General features: G+C 55.6%; 1 protein-coding gene across 5 annotated transcripts in view; it reads right to left on the reverse strand.

The window, feature by feature from the left end:
- Positions 1-14,514, reverse strand: part of BDH1 (3-hydroxybutyrate dehydrogenase 1) — a 40,293-nt gene extending 25,779 nt beyond the window's left edge. The window contains exons 1-2 of one of the 5 annotated variants that reach the window (XM_062209839.1): positions 9,163-9,378; positions 4,971-5,052 (exon numbers count right to left, since the gene is read on the reverse strand). The gene's annotated coding sequence lies outside the window, so the exon portion shown is untranslated. Of the gene's footprint in view, positions 1-4,970; positions 5,053-8,037; positions 8,117-9,162; positions 9,379-14,354 lie in introns of those variants that run through there. The other 4 variants (XM_062209847.1, XM_062209860.1, XM_062209832.1 and 1 more) reach the window with 4 other exon arrangements.
- Between the last annotated feature and the right edge of the window lie 715 nt (positions 14,515-15,229).

Below are 15,229 nucleotides of genomic sequence, written 5' to 3' on the forward strand. Positions count from 1 at the left end.
GTCAAGAGCCTGCATTTTGTGGTGGCCTTCCTGCTGGCAGAGTCCCAAGGCCGAGCAGGACATCACCAGGCAAGGGGCAGGGAATGGGCATGGGTGTGTTTGTGTGCTCTGCGTGCTCTTGCTCGCTCTCCCCCAACACACAGTGGTAGGGGCCCCATCCTGACCCTAATCACCTCCTCACACCCCACTCCAAGCACCACGGTCCACCCTCTCAATACCTCACACTGGGGACTATGTCTCAACACGTGGGACCTGGGAGTCACACATAAAGCATATCCCGACCACAGCAGTCAGTGACCAGTCTGTTAAGTAACCCTCTCCTCCAGAGCCCACGGAGGAGGCAGGTGAAGGGCTGTGATCTACAGGAGCCCCGAGCAAGGAAAACCAGCAGGGTTGCTCCGGCTGTGTTCTCTGCTGAACCGCGCGGCAGCCTCTCGCTTGTGCCTACTCGCCACACCCCACTCCCAGAGCTGCGGCCAGAAATCCCTCCGCACACCCGCCAGGCTGTGCGCTGATGCTGGCCTCCCCCTCTCCATCCGACCTGGCCACTCTCCCTTTGCTCAGCTCCTCCTGCGTGCCACGCCCTCTCCCGCCTCAGAGCGCAGGCTGGGCCTCGTCCTCCTCCCGCTCCCTCCACATGGCTGGGTCTGCAGACCCTTCAGGCTTCTCGCTGGCTGTCTGTGACCTCCGCTGGAGTCGGGATCTGGTCACTATGACAGACGCCTAAGAGAAGTCACTGAGGAAGAAGGAGGCTTAGTCCAGCTTGCAGTTTGGGGGCTCACAGTCCACGGCTGGGCGGCCCCATTGTTCCAGTGTCTGAGGAGGGAAGGGGCTGGAAGGATCCCACACACAGCCAGGAGGCAGAGACAGCCTGTGGGAGGCAGAGAGAGAGAGAGGAAGAAAGAGAAGAGAGAGAGAGAGCGAGAGCGAGAGAGCTCCCAAACGGTTTACTCCCCAAATGCCCACGTGGCTGGGGCTGGGGCAAGCCCAGTCCAGGTCTTGCACATGGATGGCAGGAACCCCCACCCTCTGTTGTACCACTGATTTATGACTTGGGGCCTAAATGTCTGTGTGAGTTGGGGAGCAAAATCACATTCAAATTAGAGTACCCCTAAAATAGGGTTTTTCTCCTCCAAAACTCATGCTGAATTTTTAAAAATTATTTATTAAGAATTAATAAATTACAGAGTGAGAGAGAGAGATCCACTGATTTATCCCTTAAATGGCAACAACAGCCAAAGCTATACGAGGCTGAAGCCAGGAGCCCAGAACTCCATCCAGGTCTCCATGTGAGTGGCAGGGAGCCAAGTATTTGGGCCATCATCTGTCACTTTTCCAGGCACTTGAGTCATCCTTTGATAGCTTTCCAGGCACATTAGCAGAGAGCTGGATTGGAAGCAGAGTAGCCAGGGCTAGAACCAGTGCTGTGATATGGGATGCTGGTGTCACAAGCAGTGGCTTAACCCACTGCACCACAGCGCCGGCGCCTCATGCTGAAATTTTGCCATTGTTGTGGGATGTTGAAAGGTGGGGCCTTTAGAAGTGACTGGATCATTAAGGAAGACCAAGGCCTTCCTGGGGTGAGTCTCTGTTGCAGGATGCAATTAGCTATGGAAAGTGCAGGTTGAAACAACTCAAGTCCACTTCTCATGTTATGCCTCTTCAACACACTACTTGTTTTTGTTTTTTGTTGTTGTTGTTGTCGTTGTTGCCATGCCATGACACAGCACAGGGCCCTCACCAGATGCTAGGCAGGTGCTGGTGTCACGTCTGTGGACTTTCCAGCCTCCAGACCATGAACCAAAGTTCCCAGAAACTATCCAGCGTCAAGGATTCTGCTCCAGCAATAGAAAATAGACTAAGATACCACCTTACTAAAGTAGGTCCCATGCCACACACAGGAGCTTCTCTACAAGATCACCCTCCATCCACAATGATCCTGTTCACTTACTTGGTCTTCCCTCATAGGATCCTAAGCTCAGTGAGCCCAGGAGCCTTGTCCCTCTTGCTCACCATTGAATCCTCAGTGCTGGACGCAGCCTGACACAAGAGAACACTCATGGGGAGCAGAGCTGTGCTCAGGGGGTCCCCACAGGGAACCCAGGTAGAAAACCAGCCTCTGGCCCCAACTGAAGTCACCACAGCAGCAGAGGTGGGCCCAGCTGGGTGCCCCGCCCCCACCCCAGTCCCAGTATGTGAGCTGGCTGAGCTCACAGATCTCTAGCTCCTCCTGCAGGACCGGAGTCTGAGGTCACCACCAGTCGGAGACTTCAAATCCAGTTCTCTATAATTAAAGTCCTTTCTATCCCCTTGGCCAAGGCCTGTGGCAGAAAAGTCCTCGCTATAATCTCTGAGTAGAGGGCTGCTTTCAATTTTGTTTTCCTCAGAGTCAGCAGTACCTAAAAATACTGGAGTGGAAACAGCTTAACGTGCATTAAAATCAGTCCTTTGCATCACGCACTGTTCACATTGTAGCGTCTCTCTCACACTCTTTTGTTTGACAGCAGGGAGGTAGAGATTTCCCCATCTGCTGCAACAGGCAGGGCTGGGCCACGCTGAAGCTGGAAGTCAGGAACTCCATCCGGGTCTCCCACGTGGTATCAGAGACCCAAATACTTGAGCCATCACCTGTTGCCCCCCGGGGTGCACGTTAGTGGGAAGCTGGGATCCAGAGTGGGTCGTGGGCACCCTAAGCAGCATCTTAACTACTATGCCCAAAGCCTGCCCCGCAGTGCAGTCTCCTACACACGGAACAGCACCCATGTCCATTTCTTTCTTGAGTTTCTGAGAGTCATTGCAATTTTCACCCCAGACAATAACACAGGCCCTGGGCCTCCCAGGGACTCTCCAAGGTTGCTTTGTCACCCTCATGCCTCCTGCTGGGCTTTCTCCATGAATATTAAGTTCTCAAACTTGAAATGCCACTCACTTCCTTTTTGGTTTGGGAACACAAATGGTTGTTGGAGGCAGGTGCTACACAGAAAAGGGCAGAGTAACCACAGGGGCAGGGGACAGTCTCCCACATCTCGAAAAGCAAATCAATAAGGAAGTGCCCCAGGATGACTGAGCACAGGGGCTTCGCTCCCAGGGGCCAAATTCACACAGGTCTTAGAGAAACTTGTCTACTGCTAGCAGCGGCTGGGTCTCCTCTCCAGGCTACCCCCTGTCCACCCACGCACAACCTGTGGAAAGAGCTCTCTGCTAAACAGAGCTCCCTGTTCTGCCAGGCTCCCACGCTGCGCTCTGACAGCAGAGGCCACAGCTGCCTGCCTTCCTGGGAGTCACCGGCAGGGCCACACTCCCAGCACCTGACATTCTCAGAAGAGGCGGGGCACCCACAAGACACAGGCAGGAGGGACAGCTGCAGTGCCTCTGGCCAGGAAGTCTAGATGGGCCATTGTCACCGCCAAGTGGGAGGCGCAGGCCTTGTCCCCAGGAGAGGGCAAGCTGGGTTTACATGGGGCGACACTGATGCCGGGCTCCACAGTGAGGAGCTGAAGTCAGTGTGTCCCAATGATTGATAACTGGCAGCCTGGCTCCAGCGGCTGGTGTGTGTGTGTGTGTGTGTGTGTGTCTGTGTGTGTTGGCCTGCCTAGTGTTTTCAAAGGCAAGATGAGACAGCTAAGCTATACTTGAACTCACTACAGTTTGCACTTAATACCTTAAAACCCACCATATCACCTTTGCTGCGGACACCATGGGCATCTGAACTTTGAGGTCCCTAGCCAGATGGATGTGTGCCATCCCTTTGCAATTTTCCTTCTGATCGTTCTGTATAGTCTTGCTTAAAAGTTCCAGCTCCCGGCCGGCACCACAGCTCAATAGGCTAATGCTCCGCCTTGCAGCACCGGCACACCGGGTTCTAGTCCCGGTTGCCCCTCTTCCAGTCCAGCTCTCTGCTGTGGCCCAGGAGTGCAGTGGAGGATGGCCCAAGTGCTTGGGCCCTGCACCCGCATGGGAGACCCGGAGAAGCACCTGGCTCCCGGCTTCAGATCAGCACGGTATGCCGGCTGCAGCGCGCCAGCCGCAACAGCCATTGGAGGGTGAACCATCGGTAATGGAAGACCTTTCTCTCTGTCTCTCTCTCTCTCTGTGTCCACTCTGCCTGTCAAAAAATAAAAAATAAAAAAATAAAGTTCCAGCTCCCAGTCCATCTGCGTATCCTAGGTGGGTGGCAGGGACCCAATTACTTGAGCTCTCACCTGCTGCCCTCACCTGGACTTCCTGGCTCTTAGATTTGACCTGGCCCAGCCAACTGTTGTGGGCATTTGGGGAATGAACCAGCAAATGAGAGATATCTCTCCCCACCTTGCTACCTCTCAAAATTAGTTAATTAATTAGTAAATTAAATTTTTTAAAAAATACACAGAAAGTAGTTTTAAAAAAATAAGGTTTCATCCCAGCTCAGCTATTCATGCTAAGTGCACAGTTACTGGGAGCCTCCTTGAGTTCATGCAAAAAGGGTAACTGGATAAGTTTTAAAGTCCTCATCCAAAATAAGACAACCGGGGGCCAACATGTGGCATAGGAGGTAAAGCTGCCACCTGCGACACCGGTTAGAGTCCTGGCTGCTCCACTTCCAATCCAGCTCCTGGCTAATGGCCTGGGAAAGCAGCACATGATGGTCCAAGTGGTTGAGCCCCTGCACCCACGTGGGAGACCTAGAAGAAGCTCCAAGCTCCTGGCCTTGGCCTGGCCCAGTCCTGGCCATTGCAGCCATCTGGGGAGTCAGCCAGCAGGTGGAAGATATTGCGCTCTCTCTCTCTCTCTCTCTCTTTGCCTCTCCCTCTCTTTGTAACTCTGCTTTTCAAGTAAATAAAAAAAAAAAAAATCTTAAAAAAAAAAAAAGAAGACACCTGCCATTCTTTAGAGTTAACCACTCTGAAACAAAAGTCTAAAAGAATCCCTAGGAACGTGACCAGCACACCACGTTCTCATTACTTGATCCCACATGCAGACACGACACTCACGTGGCTTGTTGCCCAGAGACCTTCAAAAGCCGAGGCGGGGGTGGTGGTATTTCACTGTGAGCCTGGTTCAGCAAAGGCACACCTAAAGCAGACACTCGGATCAGTCTGTAAGACAGTCCTGTCACCAGACTAGAGTGACAGCCAATTCTTCTCGGATAACACAACGCAAACACCTTTTTTTTTTTTTTTTGGGGGGGGGGAGGGTCTGTCCTGCTCATCTGACCCCCTCCTGTCAGGCCTGCCTGTTGCCCACAGCGCTTGGCCTCTGCAGCTACAGCTGGACAGGGAGACTGCCCCTTCTGCCACAGGGGACAAGGCCAGGGACAGACACAGCCCCAGCATGAGCCCATCATTCTGTCCCTTCTACTTGGAAAGAATGCAGACCTGCCCCTGTGGGGACATGTGATCTGGCGGGGCGGGGAGGAGGCAGCCACAAGGTGCTGGGCCCTGCGGCCACAGAGAGGTGCAGAAAGCCAATAGGGTAGGAGGGGTGGGCAGACAGACAGTGCACGGGCGCCCACACACATGTGCAGACAGCAGCAGAGAGGGAGCTGGAAATAGAAGAACAAGAGCAGCTGCCCTCCTGCCCCCTGCTCTGCAACGCAAGACGTGTGTCACTGCCTGAAGTTTCTGTTGGCTGCAGCCAGAACACTAGTGGGTGAAACACACTGAAGGCAGGGTCTTTCCCCAGAACACTATTACTAGTGACCCCCCCAGTATTTATCTCCAACTTGGCCATCTCCCCTGGATTCCACTTTTATTTTTATTTATTTATTTTTTTTTTTGGTAAGCAAGGTGGCAAGGTTTATTAGGGGTAGGGCATCCGTCAGAAGGGATGGGACAGAATCCGAGAGAGTGTCCAGTCACTCAGACTGGGTTACGTGGTGAAATGGAGAGACTACACCTGACAGGCCAGGCAGGTGGCTCAGCAGGTGGCTCAGCAGAGAGCCGAATGCCGAGAGTACACAGTCTGTGTTCAGAGTGGGGTCCACTCTTACTTACACGACTGTCCACTGGATTTTTTTTTTTTTTTTTTTTGACAGGCAGAGTGGATAGTGAGAGAGACAAAGAGACAGAGAGAAAATTCTTCCTTTTTGCCGTTGGTTCACCCTCCAATGGCCGCTGCGGCCGGCGCATCTCGCTGATCCGAAGCCAGGAGCCAGGCGCTTCTCCTGGTCTCCCATGGGGTGCAGGGCCCAAGGACTTGGGCCATCCTCCACTGCCTTCCTGGGCCACAGCAGAGAGCTGGCCTGGAAGAGGGGCAACCGGGACAGAATCCGGCGCCCCAACCAGGACTAGAACCCGGTGTGCCGGCGCCGCAAGGTGGAGGATTAGCCTGTTAAGCCACGGCGCCGGCCTGTCCACTGGGTATTTAACAGGTATCTCAACTCTACCTGTCCACAGTGAGCTGTGCTAGTGCCCTGCATACCTGTTCTGCTAGATCCTCATGATGACTTTGTTGAGAGGCAGTGAGACAGACACACAGAGAGCAAGTTCCTGTCACTGGCTGACTCCCCCAGCTGCCCCCAACAGCGGGGACCGAGCTGAGAATGCAATCCAAGTCTCCCAAGTGGGTGGCAAACTACTGGAACCTCTCAGGGCGTGCACCGGAGAAAGCTGCACCCAGGAGTCAGAGTCTAGACTCAAACACAGGCACTCCCACGTGGGACAAGGGCATCTTCCTCACCAGGCTAAAAGCCCGCCCTCAGATCCTCCTCATTCTAAACTCCTCTCTGTCTACACTCCACAGTCCAGTGTCAGCACACCCTACTGATGCCACCTCTGCTACGTCTTAGGCTTAGACTGCATCTCCTTTTGCCTGGACTACTGCAACAGCCTCCCAGCTAAGGCCCTGCTCCACCGTCTCCCTTCAGACTCTGCTCCGCACAGCCTGCATGGCCTGTGGAACTCGATCTGCTGCTGTCCCTCCTGCGCCCAGCCAAATCTTCCCAGACTGTTGCGTGACCCAGGGCCCCAGGCCCCCTGGGACCTCATGCCTCCCTTCCTCACTGCACCTTGCTCAGGGGCCTCTTGTTGTCCTTGGAACAAACACCCAGGCAAGCTCGGAGCCTTTGCCCCGGCCACTCTTCCAGCTGAAGCAATTCCTCCCCACACCCCAAGGTCCCTCATCTCCCTTCGGTCCTCTACTCAAATGCTTCCTCAGCAAGATGTCCCCTGGGCAACCCACCAACCCCAACCACAGCCTGGTATTTCCTGAACTCCTTCCCTGCTCCCATCTGCGCTGCCTCCTTGGTAACTCCCACTTTACAAAGCATACATATTGTACTTATGGATCTCATGCGTTGTCTTTCAGTTCCATCACAATGTAAGCTCTCGGGGGCTGGTGTTGTGCCACAGCAGGTGAAGCTACTATCTACAACACCAGCATCCCATACGGGAACCATTTCGAGTCGTGGCTGTTCCACTTTCCATTCATAATGTGCCTAGGAAAGCAGTGGAAGATGGCCCAAGTACTTGGGCCCCAGCCACCCATGTGGGAGACCTGGACCAAGCTCCTGGCTTCAGCTTGACCCAGCCTTGGCCATTGCAGCCATTTGGGAAGTAAACCAGCAGATGGACTCAGGAGCCTTTCCCAACTGGTGTCACGTTTCAGACTACACAGCTGGGCGCCCTTGTCCTCTGGGGCCCCTTCCGTCTTACTCTATACACTCATCTACTCCTATTTAAGCACTCACTACACCACCCCTGAACGAATCCTGTACTTCCCAGTTCCCCTGCCTTGCTCGTCCTGTTCCAAACCTGAGTTAACACACGTCTGAGCTGGGTGAAAGACCCCTCCTCCAAGATTCCCTTCCTAATCCCCTGAGTCGGAAATCAGTCTTCCCCCGCGCTGCTGTAACAGAGCAGTAGGAGAGGTATTTGTGTCCATAACCGCTCACAAGCCTCCACCCAGCCGCCAATCCCAGCTGGGCCGTGCGCACCCCACACCCCCCAGACAGGACCCGTGTTTCCATTACTGAGTTCTGGCCCCTCAAAAATCCTTCCTCCGATGCCTAGCAGGAAACAGACGCACTACAAATGTGTACTGAGGGGATAGGAAACCTACACAAGTTCCGGAAGGCGGCTTCCGGGCCTGCCAGGGCGCAGAATAAGCGCAGTGCCCGGGGGGACTGCAACCCGTCCGCTGGAACGTACGCATCAGGCGGGCCTCCGCAAGCCCTCGGCGTCGGACCCGCAGGGTTGGACGTGACTGTCAGCTGACGGCCCGCAGACTGGCTGGGAAAACCGCGCACAGTCCAGCGCCGCCAGCGCCGCGCGCAGCCCCTGAGTGGCGAGGGCCGCCGGGGCCCCAAGCGGTCGCAGGCGCGCCCCCGCACGTAGGCTGCGCGCGGGGCTGCCGAGACGCGCAGGCGCCGCAGCCAATCCCAGCGCCGCGGTCCCTTCCTGCCGGCGGGAGGGCGGGGAGCCGAGGGGGCTCGGCCAGGGCCGCGTTCCCATTGGCCAGGCCGGTACCGCCCAGACAGAGCCCCCCCCCGCCCCCGCGCCAGTGCGCAGGCGTGGCTCCCCGCCCGGCGGGGCCCAGGCCGAGCACCACCCAGCATCCCTAGCCTGCCCCCCGCGGTGGCTCCACCTTGCCGCGTCCTCCTCCGTCCCCGGCCCCGCGGCCCGGTCGGTCCTCCAACAGCCGCCGCTTCGGCTCTTGCCCCCGTCCTGACCGCTGTCCGCATCCTTCCGGAGGGCACGGCGGGCCGGGACAGAGCCTCGTGGAGGACGCGGGAGGAGAAGGGGCACGGGGATCGAGGAGATAGGTAGGGAAGGGAGCCGTGTCTGCAGCCCAGGGCTGCCTACGGTGTGAACTGGGGCAGTTCCTTCCCTCCCCTAGGCCTGGGACCCCTTCGGTAAAATGCGCCAGCAGGGAGCGCCAAGTCCCGAGGGTTCACCCGGGAGCTGTGGGATCAACCCAGGTCCCCTGCTGGGCGCATTATTCCGAATAACCAACGCCCGATCGTGCTTCCCGAGGCGCAGGGAGGGCAGCGGGTGAGGACCACGGGTCTAGCGAGATCCGCCCAAGTCCCTGCTTTGGCACCGGCGCGGCCTATAGGGCGCGATGCCCCCTTTCCCGCCGGCAACCCGGCGCCCGGGCTCAGTGGCCGCGCAAGGCCAAGCCAAACTGAGCGGAGGGCGCCGGCGCATCCCGCCCGAGCGCGGACTTGCGGACCCCTCCTCTTACCCTTAACCAACCAGGCTGGGGCTCGGCCGCGGAGCGCTGGGCTGGTGAGCTCGGCGTAACGCGGCGCCGCGCAGGGACCCGCGCTCCAGGCCTGGAGGCTGCCGCCGTTTGCTCCCCGAAGCCCCTCGACCGGCTCCCACACCAGCAGCCTCGCGGCCTCCAGTCTCCGCCGCCGGGATGCCCTGCACCCTTTGGTGCACGCGTTGGGGCTGCGCCGGGCGGAGCCGGACGGCGGGCGTCGTGGGGGCGGGGAGTGATCCCGCGCCGCCTCTCGCGCCGGGCCTGGCCCTTGTCTGGCTGAAGGTGCCCGGAATCTCTAGGCACCCAGCCAATTAACCCACTCCCGGTGTTCCACGTCGCCCCCAGCCGGGCATAGCTCCCTTCCACCGCCACCGTCTTCCAAGACCGCGAAGGGTGTGCGGAGGGGAGGTACCGGGGTCGGCGCGATCCGAGGAGAAGGTGCGGCTCCAGGAAGTGGGGAAACCGCGGCAAACAGGCGGCGCCTTCCCAGCTCTAAGCATATTTGCCGCCTTTAGCGCTCATCAGGGTGGGTGGCTGGGGGGGCTGGTTTTGAGTATCTTTTGATCGGATGAAAATAAAAGATTTTCTCCTAAGCGTCGGTAGAGGAAATTTAACACTAGCACGGGTTCCCAGAGTTTCAACAATAGGGCATTAGAGGGAAACTGGCCACAGACCAGTTCTCCACCCCACTTCCGGGGCTCCCCACCCCCGCTTCCCCTAAGGCCCCAAGGTGAGAGACGGCTGCGGAAAAATATGTCAGGGCAAATTAGTGGCGGGACTATGGACAACCTGCAGAGACGGTGAATGGGAATGGAGCCGGCAGATGCAAACAGGAGAGAAGTGCTGGCCTGGGAGGACACCTGTCGACTCTGATCCATGAGCTGTGTGACAGCCAGGGCTGGGTCTCCCTTTTTCTGCCAAGCGCCCCACCCCTGGAGCCTTGAAGACTGGGAACCCATTTCCCAGATGGGCTGAAGCCAGAGTGCTTGCTTCGGTGGGGGTGTTCCGTAGTAGTCTCTCGGTACATCATGCCACCGCAAGGAGAATGAATGGCTATACTGAGTCACTGGGTTACACGTTGAGGGTCATGCGTGGCTAGAAACGCAGCTAAAGAAAGAAACTTTCCACCTGGGAAAACCATGTGAGTAGATCCCGACTCCAGACTGAAGTCAATGGAAATTTTAGTTCTATTTATGGAAGACAGAGGACATTGGGCCTGTCTGGGCCTATGAGACACCTCCAGTAACTAGCCCTCAGCTCCCACCCGGCTGTACCGTGGTAACCATCGGTGTGCAGGTGCACCCCCAGTGCACCTTGCCTCAGCTGTCCTAGTGTCTCTTGCCTCAAGGCTTCTCTGTCACTCAGCCTGGGGTCCCTGCAGGAACCACCTGTCCGTTCTGACACACAAGTAAACGTGGGCAAGTGCAAAGGAGCTAGCACCTGGCGAGACAGCCTCTGACCTGTGTTCTACAGGGCAGATGGAGGAATACTTCCCTCCCGTTCTTCCAGTGAGCAATTCTTTTTTTTTTAAGATTTTAAAAATTACTTAAAGAAAAATTATTTGAAAGGTAGTTATAGAGACAAGGGGAGAGACAGTGACAAAGGGAGAAAGAGAGAGCTCCCACCTGCTGGTTCCCTCCCCAAATGGCTGCAATGGCCAGGGCTGGGCCAGGCCAAAGCTAGGAGCCAGGAGCTTCTTCCAGGTCACCCATGTGGGAGCGGGGGCCCAAGTACTTGGCCTTTCTTCTGCTGCTTTCCCAGGCACATTAGGAGTGAGCTGGGTGGGAAGCAGACAGTCTGGTCTCCAATCGACACCCATATAGGATGCTGGCATCACAGGCGGTGGGTAGCTTTACCTGTTACGCCACAGTGCCGGCCCCTCTGTGATCAATTCTGAGGTGCATCCTAGACAGCTCCTAAAATATCAGCGCCTCCTTGCCCACGGCAGTGACCAGCTTGAGCAACTCAGAGATGCCCCCGTGGGTCACCTTTCCCTATCTGACTCTTCCCTGTCTTCTTCTCCTGTTCCTTGGGATTTTGTCACGTAGCTTTGACGTGACTGCAGACCCCCGGGGAGCTGGCTGCAGGAGGGATGTGTGTTTCCTGTGGTAACACAGGAGGGTAACTCCCCGCCCTGAGCGGCGACCAGCGCGGGGCTGCAGAGCGCGCAGGAGCCCGAGCCTGGCATGGCCGCGGCGAGGGGTCAGCCGGCGAGCCGTCACGGAGGCTAGCCCACCAACACTGCGCCTCATGTCAAGGGGCCTTGTACATCTCCACAGATTCCTGTTGCATTGGCCAAACTCTCTTTCCCCGAGAACCCCTCCTAGAAAGTGTGCCTCAGCCCGGTTAGGTTGTGTGCAGAGGCTGCCTCCTCCGCCCTGAGCGACGGCGCTTTCATTTCACAACAGACTCCAAGTGGAACTGGAATTTGTTCACTCCGTGGTTAACATTCCTGTCTATCAGGTGTACTCCCTGTGAGGTTTGTTCCATTCTCCCCCCTTTTAAGCATTGTGGAAAAGGAGAAAAAAAAAAGTATGGCTCAGGAACTCATGTGTTGATCATCCCCTTATTTTAATCACACGAAACAGACTTGTTGAGCCCCTGCTCAGTGTCTGCTTTTTTTTTTTTTTTTTTGGGGGGGGGGGTTTGGCTGAGTAAGCACACAGGTAAACTCACGAGGTGTATCTCAACCTGCCTATCAGCCTCGCTCTCACCAGCCATTTCCCAACCCTGCTACCGGAGAGCCCATCCATCTGTTTACTTGAGCTTCTGCTCTTTCGTTTCCCAACTGCCCTGTTCTCTAGGGCTTCACTAATATTAGCTCTCAGAGGCAGGCAGAAAATTCACAGGAGGACGGGCCAGGAGCAAGGCTGGGACTTGGTGACAGACGAAACCATTCTCAGCCCCACCTTGACTCTGTCCTCTCCCTCCGCGTTTCTGGCTGCCGCCCCTGGAACTGGAGAGAGCCAGCCGTGAGGCTGAGTCCGGCGCGCGCCAGGATTCGGCCCCTGTAAAAGCCGCTCCTCTGCCCAGAGCCAAGGCCAGGGCCGGGATCTGGGCGCCTAGCATGCTTCATCTCAGCTCCAGGAGGGTGCTGTAGCTAATTACCAAGCTGGGCTTGGGGGTAAAGCAGCCCTTATCCCTGCCTTCAGGGAGGGAAGGGAGACTTGCCCGTGAGCTTGTTGGATCATCCCAGGTCGTGTGCGTGCTCATGAGGGGGCCATGCATATGGTTCTGTGTGGAGTCCAGGCTAGGCTTTGCAGAAGAGAGAGCGCATCCTGCGAGAGCCCCAGGAGCACGGAAGCACCCTAAATATCCCCTGCCCACAGCACCCACAGGTGCTTGCCTCTCTCTCTGGATCAGCTCCTAATTGCCTCTGGGCTCACACCCCTCGGGAATACCAGTCCCAGCTAATCGTTCCCTCATCCTTCTGGGCTGCAGCCCCGCTGCATCTCTGAATGCCCTTGGTCTTTTGTGCCCAGGGCCCCAGTGCAGGCTGAGTCTGGCCAGAAGCCGGCCACTTCCAAGCATTCGCCACACCTGAGGCTCTGCTGAAGTGTGTGCTGGCCCACACAAGCAGCAACACCGTCTGCTGCCCCAGCCCCACAAGGTTTCGGTTTGCTTTGGTGCAAAATTTCTTTAAAAAAAAATTGTTTTTTTTCTGGAAGTCAGACCTCCCACCTGCAGAATGTTAGAAGCATCCAGCGGCTTTTTCTGTAAGTGGCAGCAAAGGAAGGAAGCAGCCCCGTGTATTATTCTGGTGCCCAGGATCTAGCACATTGAGCCCTCGACAGTGGGGCCCAACGTGACCACAATACTGAACTCAGCAGATGAATGGGAACTGGAGAGGCCGCCTTTCCCCTGCGCCAGAGAGCAAGCTCTAAGGGAGAGGGGGAGAAGGCCAGGCACACCATCCACCCCTTTCTGTCTGCTGACTCTGATGTATTTCTTTAACATGATTGTTTGTTGAAGCCACAAGGTTGAGTGTGTAGGAAGCAGGGTGGGGGGGCGGTCTGGAAATTTAAGCAAAGGTCTTCTGAGCTCATTGGAATCTTCAAAGAGGGGAGAAAATGAGATAAAATAACCACTGTACCCCCGCCCCGCACCTCTGTCCATCCCACCTTGAGCTACAGGAACCCATAAACTTCCTGTCTTCATGCCTCCAGTTTTGAGTGCCGAGCCCTGATTATATATACCCCGGATTTTGCTGTGCCTTTGGAATGTGATGATCAGCCAGTGAGAGGGTCGCTGTGTTCAACAATGCAGCTTAGCGGTGAAAGGCTGGTGTCAGCCCCTGTGCCAAGTGCCCTCTATGCAATATTTCCCTTACAGCTGCAGCAGCCCTAAAAGCAACCTAACATTATGCCCACTTTGCAGCTGACCTGAAGAGGTCAAGTAATTTTCCCACGGCAACACAAGTAGGAAGTGGCAGAGACAGAGCCCGCCCGAGTCTGTCCTTCCCCGGGGACCTGGCTCCAAGCATACTGCCTGTCCCAGGGTGTGCAGGAGAAAGGCCCACCTTTGCTGGGGCTAGAGAGCAAGTTTCGTCCACAGGTGATGAGTAACGCCACCTAATGATAAACCCTCACACATGTATCTGTCAATATCTCAATGCATAACCAGGTGGGCACTGTTTCTGTAGCTAATCCCTGGAATTGCTTTGTTACATGGAAATTCCTCTCAGTGAGCACAACACTTATGCTAATTTCTGATGCCTTCAACTAGAAAAAGTTATGTTAGGTTCTATTTGACCGTGTAAACTTTGAGCGACCAAAATATGAGGTAAGATTCTCAACTGCTAAATGATTTACTTTTCTGAACTTCAAATTATTTCTTCCAGAGTATTTAATATATTATCATAAGCTGTTTTTAAAAAACAAGATAAAAATACATATGCTGTTTTGATGAACTTTTTCCAGTCTTTCCCCCCGGTGAATGCATTTTTTTAATATTATTTTCATTTCTGCTCTTGCTGCCAGGGACGGAGCCTGTTATTTTGAAAAGAGAATCAAATTGCAGAGCTGTCTGTCTGGGGTTGCCAGCACTTTGTCTTTCCAAAGGTCTGTTTGCTCCTTCCCACCCAGTCCTGCCCAAGGCTTGGAGCACTTCCTCCCTCCAAGGGCAGCGCTCTGCCTCGTTCACCTTGGCTTGCTCACCTGGGCCTCGCTCACCTTGGTGGCAGGTGCAGCCGGCCTCCCTCCGCACTCAGCTCTCAGGGCTGTCTCCTGGCGAGCGGGCAGTCGGCCGCCCTGGGATGCTCTCAAGTCTCTGGTAGAGCATAAAAGACACCCTGGAGACCTCAGCTTCACCTGGGAGAGGCAGGAAAGTCACACACAGGTGATAAAACACAGCCTGAGAGGTTTTTGTGTCTGTCATTGAATAGGCAAAGTTCAGCTGTATAACTGTTTGCTTTAAGCTTAAAGTGTCTATGAGCCTGGCCCCTTGACAAGTGGAAGGTCAAGGGTAGATGCTGCTATTTAAATTTTTTTTTTTTAAGTAAATGGTGCCAAAGGTCAGCCTCAGCTGACTCCATCTTAAGACCTCCCGGTCAGGTGTGTGGGGGCAGAAATTCGCACAGGCACACGGGTCTCATCACAAGGAGAAGGATCCAGAGGGTGCCAGAGTCTGACCCAGAATCAGCACCCAGGCAGGACTTCCACAGGGCTCGGGGGACTTGCAAGAAGGTGAGGCCGAAGCCATAGGCCTTGATGTCCTGACGGAGGCAAGGAAAAGGATGGCCGAGATAAGCAGAGCCCCGAGCCGGCCCCTTCGTGTCCCACGTCCTACAGTTCAAGCAAAGGGAAAATCAAACAGCCCGATTCAGGCAGGACCACGGATGGTGCAGACCCTGCAGGAATGATGGGTGAGGAACCCCACCAGGCAAAGGAGCAGGGACTGTCCTGGGCAAAAGCGAGTGAAAGACAGTGACTACAGATAAGTACCCGCTACAGCCGCGGGGCCAGTTCCAGAAACAAAGGCCAATGGTCATGAATGTTTCTGCCATCGTTTGCTATGGATATGACTGTGTGTGTTCGTGTACGTGTAT

This window comes from Lepus europaeus, chromosome 2 (genome assembly GCF_033115175.1).
Source record: "Lepus europaeus isolate LE1 chromosome 2, mLepTim1.pri, whole genome shotgun sequence".
Classification (NCBI taxonomy): Eukaryota; Metazoa; Chordata; class Mammalia; order Lagomorpha; family Leporidae; genus Lepus; species Lepus europaeus.